Raw genomic sequence first — 13047 nt, 5'->3', positions numbered from 1 at the left:
TTCTCAGAAAATCCCGGGGCATGTTTATCTATTACCATTTGTAACAATGTTGCCCAATGATTTTAAAATTAAAAACAGATTTCAGCTCTGCCACCAAGTAAGTTCGAGTATATACACAGCCCACAGTTAGGTCATCAAAGGAAACTCTGAGGTTCCTCAATGCTGGGAACCAAGTTGGTGCCTCCGAGATGGCTGTACTTTTTATTTTCACAAAATCACTTCACTGAGAAGAAATCCCTGCCTATGAAAGCTCCGAAGCCCAGATCCTATAACTGCTTTCTCTTTTGTTCCCAGGAACTGAATTGAGAAATCTAGTGAACTCAGGGCCTTCTTAAGAACTCACAGACACAGTGACACATCAGTCCAGCATAATTGGCAAAATATTTACCATGGAACACCACAATTCCTCTATCCCCAGAATGGAAGACAAACAACGGAGAAGGGAAAATATCAGCTTCAGATCACATGGATGTCTAGAGAGGACCCACACACCTCTCCGCCACTTTCCCTAAGACTCCTACACCCCCAATTAAAATCAACAGGTAGGTTAAGAGCTGGAGGCACATTTAGCATCCTCAAAGCTTGGTCCCCTGTCTCTGACACTGATCTCTTTTTGTGAAAAATAATAATACCCAGATATGTTCACTGAACAAACCACATTCTCCCTCACTGAATTGATACTGCCTATGTCTTACACTGGAGCTTCCCCGGTGGCTCAGCAATGAGAATTGCTCAGAGAATCGCTCAGAGTGGCTCAGAGAATCTGCTTGCAATGCAGGAGATGCAAGTTCAAACCCTAGATCAGGAAGATCCCCTGGAGGAGGAAATAGCAATCCACTCCAGTATTCTTGCCTGGAGAATCCCATGGACAGAGAGGCCTAGAGGGCTACAGTCCACAGGGTTGCAGAGAGTTGGACACGACTGAAGTGACTTAGCACAGCACATATCATACATAAAATTTTCATACATTCTGCAAAATATCTGTAGGATATTTAGCCTCCTATATCTATCTTTTTTCATTCTTACAAGACAACCATATGATATATTTATATATATGTTTTATTAAAGTATAATTGCTTTAAAATGTTGTGTTAATTTCTGCTGTAGAACAAAGTGAATCAGCTATATGTATACATATATCCCCCCATCCTGAGCTTCGCACCCACTCCCACTCCCACCACTCTAGGTCATCACAGAGAGCTCTGCATCAGAAAATATCAGAACAGAACCAGCACTTATGAAAAAGACTTTGCCTTCCCAACAGGAAAGATCCCTGAAGGAGGTTGGTCAGAAGAAAGTAGAGGCGAAGATGCAAAATTTAAGATAGGACCAAAAATTCAGTCAATCAATATAACTAATATTGTATCACAACATTTAACATATCTAAATAAATGCCAGAAATCTATAGTGAATCAAACATCAAAATTTTCAAGAAAGACAGAAATAGTATCACTGATTTTTCTTTTTGCCTCCAGGACCTACAGTTTCTCGTGTCTCATAAAATGGGCTTCCCAGGTGGCGCTAGTAGTTAAAAAAAAAAAACCAAAAAACCTCCTGCCAATGCAGGAGATGTAAGAGACATGAGTTTGATCCCTGCATCAGGAAGATCCCCTGGAGAAGAGCATGGGAATCCATTCCAGTATCCTTGCCTGGAGAATCCCATGGTCAGAAGAGTCTGGCAGGTTACAGTCCATGAGAGTCACAGAGTGGGACATGACTGAAGTGACTCCGCACTTAGTACTCATAAAAGGCTATAGAATTGACCAGCAACAAGCCTGGGGCTCAGCTGTGAGCACCCGTGGGGTGAAGCTTGGGGATGGTTGTGGGAAGAGAAGAGAAAGGAACTGAGTGGACTCATAGCTTAGCGATGCTGGGCAAAAAAACAACCTTTTGCTGAGTAACATGGAAATATATCTGAAACATATGGATTAAATTCCTCCCAAAATAAACACAATTTTTAAAGGAAAGGAAAAGTACTTAGCCACTATGTTTGAGGTTTTCCTGAACCCAATCCTTTGGAAAATTGACACACGAGTGAATTACTCAGTGGTTATAACACAGCCGACTTTGAAACAGGCTCATCATAAACCACCAGTTTGTTTTTCAAACAAAAAATGTTAACGGTTTGCCTAAATCTGCTCCCTGCCTCAGTCCTTTTGCGGTTCATTCTGGTTGTTCTTTACGGGATGGGGAACTGCTCTGCATGGCCACTATCTGCCTGGGAAGCTCTGAGTCCTAAGCCCCAAGAATCAGGGGAGTTCAAGGAGACCAAGCTGGGAATAATGGCCCCTACTACACAGCAAGGACAAGAGCCCTGGAAAGAAGGCAGGTTACTGATGCACTGGACTAAGAGCTAGACAGACATCCAAGATGTCCTCCTGGGACTTCCCTCATGGTCCAGGGGTTGACTCTGCAAGTCTCCACTGCAAGAGGCGCAAATTCAATCCCTGGTCTGGGAAGTTCCACGTACCATGCAGCAAAAAAAAAAAAAAACAACATTCTGTACCAGCTCTGAACACTTGGGCATCAGTGTCCTCATCACTCACATGCAGACACCATTACCCGCTCCAGGGAGCGGAGGGAAGGAGGGCACACAGCGGGGTGAGAGCCAGGCAGTAGCCGCTGCAACCAACTAGACAGCTCAGGCTCATCACTGGCCATCCATCAGACAGTCCTGTGGGATCTAGGAAGCCTGTGTCATTGGTCACCTGTCCCGACAGATCAGGGCAACCTAAGAGCCCTAGGAGAGCCCCAGTGTAAGCCCAGCCCTAGGAGACAAGAGGAAGCTGAATCCTCACAGTTGGTTTGGGAGTCAAGCCCGTAGTTCCCAGTGGACAAGTTTCCAAAGCAATGGAGGCTGATGTCAAGACTCCTGGACACAAGGCCCTCTGGATAGAGAGGCTGCTGATCACCAGCTCTTTCTTGACACTGCCTAGTTCAGTGGGTTGTTGGTCTGGCAGCAGACTCAGCCCCAGGCAACAGCACGTGTACATCCTGAAGGGAACCCTCACTGTCTCTTCCCTCCATCAGGGTTTCTCAAGTAGTCAGTAGTGCTCTCTAGACTGAGTATGCCTTACATTTGTCACCTTAAATCAGTCACATGATGATGCTTTTAGAGTTTGCTCTGTGTCCAGGTGGTGCTACTAATATAGAACCCACCTGCCAACAAAGGAGACATGAGACAGGGGTTCGATCCCCAAGTCAGGAAGAGCCCCTGGAGAAGGAAATGGCAACCCACTCCAGTATTCTTGCTTGGAGAATCCCATGGACAGAGGAGCCTGGTGGGCTACAGCCCACAGGGTCACAAAGAGTCGGACACGACTGAAGTGGCTTAGCACTCATGCCCACACAGTGCATACAGGGAGTTCTTAAGATCCCTTTCTAAGAACGAGGATCATCCATCAGTGAGGGGTGGGGCTCCCTTCAGGCGTTGTTCCATTTAGAGCATCAATTTTCTCTTTTGAGAGAGCTTTGTAAGACGCACACAGGAGCTCCAGCTTGAACTGGAACCTTCCGCCTCACCCTGGGCCAGTGAAACTTTTCCATTCTTAAGCTTCTGGCTTAACAGTCCCTTTTCAAAACTCACCCTCAAAAACATCCTGCCTTTAAATTTCACATTTGGCTAGTTTACACCAATGAAAAGAGATGCAAGATCCTGGGTAGAATTTGTTGAGTCTTATACCCAGAAATATGCTTTTATTTTTTTCCCTTGCCAACTTTTTTAGAATCTGAAAAGTCTTGGACAGTTAGACAAGGTTGCAAGTAGAAAGCCCATTTCTGCAAGAAGCTCATTGCTCTCTTCATTTCCCCCGGTAGACAGCTACTGCTGGAGACTTCTGAGCCAGCACCTGCCACACACCCTTTCTCACGGGGAGTCCGTGTGCCCCACATTTGTCAGAGTGTCACACAGGACAATGCTGGTTTCCTTCCACTGACAACTATTGACAGAACAACCAGCAAGGCATCCAGAATGTCAAGAAGACACAGCAAGACCAATCACAATAAAACTAAGATAACATTCTTCATGGGGCTGCCAAAAGCAATAAAAAATTCTCCAGGACAGAGATTTACAAACCATGCTCCACGGAACCCCTACAGTTCTGTGGAATTCTTAGAGGCCACAAGACAAAATCCAAACCCTCACAGCCACACCCACGCTTTCTCTGGTTTGTAAATTGGATTTAGTAAGATTTTGTAGAAAAAAAATTTACGGTTAAAGTAATTTTAAACCACTGGCCTGAGAGACAAAGGCTCCAGAAACCTACAGATGCCAAGAAGGATGTTCTCTCTATTCAGCTTTAGAGAGTTCACGCACCTGAGGCAGCTACAGAGCTTCATGGAACTGAAGGGTTTCAAGAAATGAAATGCTTAGGCCTGTCTGTGCTTCTGGATTTTTCTGCATGGCCTCCTCTCTGTGTAGAATGCCTTCTGAACTCCACTCTCCACACTTGCCTCACCAGAAAATTCCTCTGTGTGTGCTCAGTTGCTCAGCTGTGTCCAGCTCTTTTGTGGTCCTGTGGACCGTAGCCCGCCAGGCTCCTCTATTTGTGGGATTTGCCAGGCAAGAAGACTGGAGCAGGTTGCCATTTCCTTCTCCAGGGGATCTTCCCAACTTAGAGATCGAACCTGCATCTCCTGCATTGGCAGGTGGATTCTTTACCACTGAGCCACCCGAGAAGCCGCAGAAAAGCCCTATAAACTCCTGCTAATCCTTCTAGATGCATCTCTTCTCATGCCACTTCTCAGGGGAGCTTCCTGGGATGTCCCCTGGCTTTACCTGCCCCCAAACAGGCCCTCTGCCCACCACACCTCCTGACCCATCTGTCCTAGCCCCAGTTACACTGCATGGCAATCACTGATTTGGATGTTTGCTTCCCTGTGGGGGGGCTTCCCTGGTGGCTCATTGGTTAAAAATCTGCCTGCCAATGCAGAAGACACGAGTTTGATCCCTGGTCCAGGAAGATCCCCTAGAGAAGGAAATGGCAACCCACTCCAGTATTCTTGCCTGGAGAATCCCATGGACAGAGGAGCCTGGCAGGTTACAGTCCATGGGGACACAAAGAGCTGGACACAACTGAGCGACTAAACAACAACCCCTTCATGGGACTCTTAGCTCTGGAGGACAGAGATCACTTATTCAACTATGCCTCCTTCATGGCTAACACAGGGTCTCCCCCTAGAAGATGCTCAAACCAGTAGTCAATTTCTTCCCTGCTCCCAGATGCAGCAGTGGATGTAGTTGCATACCTGCATCTTGGGCTGCAGGGGGCATCTCTGATGGCCAGTTCATCCCCACAGGAATGCCATAGGGAGGGCAGTTGAGGAAGATCATTGAGCCTAAATTTCACTTTCAGGTTAAAAAAAAAAAAAAAGTTGTGACCTTCAGAGTCAAATAAAGCTGTTGAAATGTAAACACGCATTCTCAGTGTCTGGAAGAGGACTGAGATGAAATTCCCCAAGTGATCTCTTAATACCACCAAAATTACACTCAAATGCCTCTGCCAGGCAAAGATAAATTGCCATTTTCACAATGGTCTTGCATTTAAAAGTAACTTGGCCCAGGGAGCTTTGGAAAATTTATTATGACCGGGAAAAGGGGAAACTCAAAGGGGTTCAAGATATTTAGTCTACTGATAAGACAGCTTAGGAGTGACAACAATTATCTCCAAGAATTTGAAAGGTCGTTAGCAGGTCATTAGAAGGACACCGGCCAGCTGGGCCCCATCTACTTGGACATCAGAAATGGACTCTAACTACACCAAAACGAGTTGAGTTAGGGCTTCCCTGGTGGCTCAGTGGTAATGAATCTGCCTGTCATTGTAGGAGATGCACGTTCAATCCCTGATCCAGGAAGATCCCACAAGCCTGGAGCAACTAAGCCCATGTACCGTAACTACTGATCCTCTGCTCTAGAGCCCATGAGCTGCAACAAGAGAAACCACTGCAATGAGACGGCCATGCACCACAGCTACAGAAAAGCCTGAGCAGCAACAAAGACCCAACACAGCCAATGAATAAATAAATAAATAATTTTTTAAGTATGAAGACCTTAAAAAAATAAAAGTTGCATTAGCGTCACAAAATGTCAGCAATGATGTAGGCCCTGACGACCCAAAGGAACATCTGTGGACCAGCAGCATCACCTGGGAGCTTGTCAGAAATGCAGATGCTGGCCCCACTCTCCCAGATCTGTCTGATCAGAACTTGCATTTTTACAAGCGCCCCAGTGACTTGCTTGCATGTTCGAGTCTAAAAAACTCTGCCACTGTACCTTCGTTGGTCCCACGTGCTGAGCTAAGTTGCTTTAGTTGTGTCCAACTCTTTGCGATCCTATGGACTGTAGCCCACCAGGCTTCTCTGTCCATGAGGATTCTCTAGGCAAGAATACTGGAGTGGGTTGCCATTTCCTCCTCCAGGGGATCTTCCCAGCATAGGCATTGAACCCAGGTCTATTAAGTCTCCTGCAGTGGCAGGCAGGTTCTTTACCACTACCTGGGGCTACCTGGGAAGCCCCATGGGCTGGGTCTGTCCTCATAGCCTCAAAGCCTCAGGCCACCAGCATGAACTCCTGATCCCAGAAGGGCCACATAGTATAGCAGGCTCCTGGAGAAGTCTGTGGCCTCCTGCCCCACCACGCCCACCCCGCCCCCCATGATGAATAGAGACAAGAGAGGCAATAGTCTAGCACAAATACTTTGCATGCCAGAAGGACCTTTTTCTAGATGGGCCTTCCCTCTGACAGAAAATGCCTAATGGCTAAGCTCTTCTATGGACAGCTGAAGGAAAGAAATGCTTAGGGTTTGCAAAAGCTGGTGTCTGCTTAGAGCACTTTAAACCCAAGTTATATCTATCATGTGGCTGTCCTTGTGAAAGATTCAGATAATGCCTCAGCAATTTCCCCACACGAGGAGCCAGACTGTCCGGAGCTAGAGAGCGGAAACCTGTTCTGAGTGAGTGTCGGTGGGGGAGGTAGCTGCCTGGGCTCCACCACACACAAACCAGCACTCCCTCACCTGCAGGGGGTCGGAAGGGAGAGGTGGACTCAGATGCTTGGAGCCAAACTGAGCCTAGAGAGGGGCCCTGGAAGGTAACATAGGAGGGGAGAGTCACAGCTCCTCTCCCTTGGGGTGGAGAAGTGAGTTTCCTGGCACTGCGGGTACAAAGCAGAAAGCAAATGTATATTTGATGACATTTCTCTGCAGGCAGCCTCTCTTCCAAAGATCCAAGTCTGAATGAAGCCTGGTACCAAAGCAGAGAGAGGAAAGAGGATAGGGAACCTCCCAGAGAGGCTAGGAGAGCCCCTGGGAGTGCAGATGTTAATAAGACTCATTGTGATATGTACCATGTGTGTGCGTGAGCACTCAGTGGTATCTGACCTTGCGACCCCACGCACTAGGCCAACAGGCTCCTCTGTCCATGTAATTTCTCAGGCAAAAATACTTGAGTGGGAAGTGGAAAAGAGGTTCAAGAGGGAATGGACATATGCATACCTACAGCTGATCCATGTTGATGTATGGCAAAAAACAACAACAACAACACAATATTGCAAATCAATTATTCTCCAATTAAAAATAAACAAATTAAGAATAATAAAGAAGACGAGTGTGTTGCTATCTCCTTCTCCAGGTGATCTTTCCCAGCCAGGGACTGAACCCCAGTCTTTTGGGTCTCCTGCATTGGCAGGCGGGTTCTTACCAGCTGAGCCACCAGAGCAGCCCAATAGGCACCACAGTTCTGTCCAATTTACCAAAATGTCCATCTGCCAGGCTCTTGGGAAAGGAGGCTCTGGGCCCAGCTGATCAGCCAGCAAAACAGTAAAAAGGAACTCAGTCTCTGCCCAGGTCCATTACCATCCTAACCTCTTACTAACCTAACCAGACCCAAGAGAGTAAGAATGTAATCACTTCCTGTTCCCTGTTGAAAAGAAACTGAGTTGCCTCCATATAATGATTAAAAATGCAGCAAAAGGAAACAACTGATGCAATACCTGGAGGAGGTGAACCATTTTGGTATTTGCCATCATGTGGAAAGAGAGATGCAGGGATTTCTCTGGTGGTCCAGTGGCTAAGACTCCAAGCTTCCAAAGCAGGGGGCCCAGGTTCGATCCCTAGTCAGGGAACTAAATCCCATACACTGAAACTAAGAGTTCAAATGCTACAACTAAAGATCCTGCATGCTGCAACTAGGACCCAGGCTTGTTGTTGTTCAGTGGCTCAGTCGTGTCCAATTCTTTGTCACTCCAAGGACTATAGCACACAGGCTTTCCTATCCTTTACTATCTCCCGGAGTTTGCTCAAACTCACTCCCATTCAATAGGACCCAGTGTAGTCAAATTATTTAATTTAAAAATTTTAAAAAGAGAGAGATGTTGCCTAGACTGATCATGGATATGGGATCTTGTGGATTTGACTCATAAACATAACTTTATTCCTTTTAGGAACCAACATGCTTATATTTATCTTTTGAGTTATAGCTACAAATGCAAAATGCATTTATCCTGTCAAACTGTGTTGCTCCATCAATACCACATGAGGTACTAAAAGGGGGTCACGTAAGCGGCAGGCCTCAAAAGATGCTGAGAGTCACCCCTGTTAGCCCTCCAGCCATCCCCACTGAATGCCACCCTTACTATTTGATCTGTCTGTCCCAGCCACTCAGAAGCTGCTGCAGCAGACAGAGTGCTACAGGACCCATGAAGAGCCTCTTTCTGCCTCTCACACCAGTTCCTCCCCCTCTTTGGCCCTCTACTCCAAAAGGATTCTGTAGTTAGATAGTTTTCCTACCAGTAAGTCTTGTGTGCTGGAAACTGGAACAGTACAGGAGTCCAGAGAAGAGAATCATGACTTCAAGTTCAGCTAGGGCCCACGTCGTCATTCACATCATCAGGTAGACGAAAGATTCCCAGAATCCGTGAACTGCATCCATCAGTTCCACTCCTTCCAGATGGAGGGAGCTAAGATGGCTTTGATCTACTAAGGAAAAATATATATATGGAAAATCTAAGAGCATCAGAATGTGAAACTGGAAGAAACACACACAGACACCCACATGTACACCCAGACTTTTTGTGGGGGAAAAAAAATCTGTGAGATTGGACTCAGTACAACCCTATTATCCAAACTTCTGCATGAAGTCACATATTCAACCTGACTCAGTGGTAAAGAATCCATCTGACAGTGCAGGAGATGAGGGTTTGTTCTCTGGGTCAGGAAGATCCCCTGGAGGAGGACATGGCAACCCACTCCAGTATTCTTGCCTGAAGAATCCTATGGACAGAGCAGCCTGGAGGGCTATAGTCCACAGGGTTGCAAAGAGTTAGACATGATTGAGCATGCACACACCAGACAGAACCTCAAAGACAAAGCTGGAGGAAATCTTCAGATCTATCTGTGACCACCTAAGTGGCAATGCTCCAGGACAGAGTATGAGAGTGTTTTGGTCCAGGTCTCACAGCCAAGCAAGGTTCAAAGACAAGGGCATATGCCTCCTGATTGGGAGCAACTATTCAGGGGTTTCCTAGACCATGTGCTGCCCTAGTACATCGACCCCACACTTCATCCTCCAGGAATCAAGAAATGGGGCTGCAGAGGGCACTTCCCATCAATACCCAAGGGAACCTCACTTCCAAGAGGACAAGGAGGTCCCTCAGAAGATCCTGAATTCCTCTGAGAGAAGGATCAGGAAGAACAGATCATCTCAACCAGAGGGCTGTGACAACATTTTGAAAATGACTTACTTTCTCCAAGTGGCACAGGTGGGGAAAACTGTCAACTGATTTGTTTCATGCAAACATTCTTCCACTGATCTTTGGTGAACACGTTGGGGGTTTTTTTGTTGTTGTTGTTGCTTTTGTCTTTTCCAACATTGTAATCAACTTCAGCACTTTCATCATTTCTATCAACAAGTTCTTGAACATGAATATAAAGTGGAGCTGGAGTCCCTATCAAACAATAACTAGATTAGGAGAGACAGCAGAGGGCTGGTGAATGTAATCCAAAAGCAGTGTACAACCAACTTTAAAGTATACCTCTGGGAACTTCCCTGGTGATCCAGGGGTTGAGATTTTGAGCACCCAATGCAGGGGGCATGGGTTTGATCCCTGGTTGGGGAACTAGGATCCTGAATGGTGAGTGGCATGGCAAAAAAAAAAGGTAAAATATACTTATAATCACTACCATTTTAGGAGCTTTCTTTGTGTTTAGCATGGATACAAGTGCTTTACATTTTACTACTTAATTCTCATTGGCAACTCTGCAAGGTTTGTTGTGTTGTCCCCAGTTTTCATATGGGGAAATAGAGTTTAAGTGACTTTTGAAAAGTCACAAAAGCTGTCTTCAAAAATAAATAAATAAAGATGCTTGAGTGTTTTTACTCTCTATAGGCCTTCTACCAGACACAAACAGAAGCAGATCTTCTGAATTTCTGGTAATGTTAAGATGAAGGAAGCTACATCTTCTACATAGCTGAAAAATGACAAAAAGAAGAGCCTCAGCCAATGTCATTTCTTTTCAGAGAACGGAGATGTTTAATTTGCCCAGATTAACTCCTACAGGTTCTCCGCAGCCTGTTTCCAGGCAACCAACTTGCAGAATGCTCTATTGGGTTGAAGAGGAACCACAATGGAAGCTTCTTTAAGAGTGTTATGCGCCTGGGAGGAACTGATTGGGCTCGGAAACAGCACAGGTGCTTTTGCAAACGCATCCAAACTCATTCTCTGTAAACGTGATCTATCTGCTTTTTCTGTCCCTGTAACCGTGAAACTAGTATTGCCTTCCGGTACCGTATTTACTAAAGAATTTAATAAAGTGGAACATGATCCTATGTCATGAGCCTAAAACAGTTTGGGGTGGGGGGGGTTGGGGTCTCTAATTAGGCCTGGCATTATCTCACTGTCTCAGCGTGCGTTGCACAATTACAACACCTCGAAGGGCCCCGTGGTGCTGCAGAGAAGCCCCTACGACACCACACTGAAAGTCGGGTAAGAGCTAAGTTTCAGGGGGATCTCGGAACGGGTCACAAACCACCCAGGCTTCCTTTATCCTCCTGAGTGGCTCACGTCGCCTCGAGACGGGATCCCGAAGGCTCCCACAGACCATCGGTCCCTCTCCGCCTGCCCTGTACCCCTACTCTCCGAGTCTGGAAGGAAAGCCGCGCCACTTCCCCGGGAGACCCAGGGCCACCGACCGGGAGTGGAGGAAGTGGCTGGGAGCTGTCCATGGTGGCGCAGCGCCTGGGCACGCAGAGCCGCCGGCTCCCGCCCCCGGGCGCGCCCGGGATCACGCTCCAGACCGCCGGAATGGAGAGACAGACTCGCTCCCAGCCTGCAGCCAGGCACTGGCTCACACATCAAAAGTTCAGTTTTAAAAGGGTTTTCTCACCTGTGGGCAGCCTTGGCTGCACGAAGCAGGACTCAGGACCTCAAACCCGGCTCCTGGCGGCGCGCCTGGGACGGCCGTAGTGTTGGACCCTTGGGGAACCGCGGCGGTCTTCAGAGCGCGGACAGCGAGTCTGCGGCGGAGGACCTCGGCGCACTGAGCTCCTTTCTTAAGAGCACATGCGTCCCTCCGGCTCCACTCCAGAGTGTCTCTGGCCCTGGTTCCCAGAGCGGCGAGCTGGAGACCTGGCCGCAGCCCTGGCCTGGGCTCCGCCAGGTCCCTGTCTTTCTTCCCAACCTTATTTGACCTTTCTTGGAGTTGACATTCCTCGCCAGGGACTGCCGAACCCTCTTGTAGCGATGCCAGGTTGGGCGTCGCAGTCTAGACATCAGTAGGGGTTCTCCTGTCATCTAACATTCAATTAACCCGCGCGTCGCGTGCCAGAGCGATGCTGGGTGCCTCACGCCGTCGGGGAGAGCGCGCGCGGGGAGGCGGCAGGAGGCGGAGGGGAAAGGTGCTCAAAGCCGAGCAGCAGGGCGCAGACCTGTTGCCAGGTGCGCTCACCAGTGCACGGTGTGAGCCGGCTCCCTGTGAGCTGGACTCCACGATCTGACCCTCGGAGCAGTCACTCCTCGAAGAGACACTTCGGGGCGCAAGCATCTCCCCGGAGACATTCAGAATAGGGGAACTCTACGGAAAACGGGATGCGCTCCCCGCCGGATGCGCTCCGAGGACACTGGCGCCCCACCCGGCACCTGCTCCTTGCAAAGTCTCACACGACCTCAGAGAAATCCCACAGCGGACGTGTGCCCATCAACAGACACGTGGACAGACAGACGGACGAACAGACAGCACAGCACAGAGTGGACAGACAAACAAGCCCACGACGCGGTGCGTTTTCCCTATCACCGGTGGAGGCGCCGAACCCCTCATCTCCCCTCCCCTCTGAGGCTGGGCAGTTCGCGCCGAGCCGGCCCGCTTACCTCTGGGTCGGTAGCCGAGACACTCTCACGCCTCGCGGGCCAGAAGCGCCGCGGTCGGAGCGGTCGGGTGGCTCACTGACCGGCCCGGTTATGTCCCGGGACTCGGGCAAGCCGAGTGGTAGTCCGTCCGGGAAAGCGGGGTTCAGCCCCTGACCGCGCTCAGCTCCGCCGACTCCGCGCGCCGTTGGCCCTCGCCAGGCTCAGCCGGCGTGCACCGCGCTGCGCTCGCCCGCGTTCCCCGGCCGCCCGCCAGAGCGGCGGCTTTTATAGAGAGCTGCCTGCTCTTCAGCCGGCCGCGCCGGGCTGGCTCCTCCCCGGGGCCCCTGACGCCCGCGCGCCACCGACCCGCCCCCCGCTGAAGCTCGCCTCCCCCTTGCCCCTGTCGGGCGGGGGCCCCGGGCCCCGGCCGGACCCGGGCGGGCTCTGGCGGCCGCTCTGGGAGACGCAGACCCGAGCCCGCGGAGCCCGGGGGAGCCCGGGCGCGCGGAGTCCGCCGGCGGCGGCGGCAGCAGCCAGGTGAGGGCGCTGGAGCCCAGGACACGGCAGGAGCAGCCGCGGCTGGCCGCGGAGAGCCTCTTCGCGCGCAGAGGGCTTAGGGTCGCGGTGCGTAGGCCTGAATCACGGCTCCAAACCAGCAAGGGGAGAGGCTCTCTCGGAGAAAGCCCAGCGCCTAGCACAGAATCGCGGAG

General features: G+C 49.5%; 1 protein-coding gene across 2 annotated transcripts in view; it reads right to left on the bottom strand.

Moving 5' to 3' along the window:
* The window catches only part of CEMIP (cell migration inducing hyaluronidase 1), a 165318-nt gene extending 152741 nt beyond the window's left edge, over positions 1 to 12577 (bottom strand). For both annotated transcript variants that reach the window (XM_065906575.1, XM_065906573.1), the window contains exon 1: positions 12359 to 12577. The gene's annotated coding sequence lies outside the window, so the exon portion shown is untranslated. The remainder of the gene's footprint in view (positions 1 to 12358) is intronic.
* Between the last annotated feature and the right edge of the window lie 470 nt (positions 12578 to 13047).

This window comes from Muntiacus reevesi, chromosome 15 (genome assembly GCF_963930625.1).
Source record: "Muntiacus reevesi chromosome 15, mMunRee1.1, whole genome shotgun sequence".
NCBI lineage: Eukaryota > Metazoa > Chordata > Mammalia > Artiodactyla > Cervidae > Muntiacus > Muntiacus reevesi.
The sequence above is the reverse complement of the archived record's forward strand: the minus strand, read 5'-3'. Positions and strand labels throughout refer to the sequence as shown.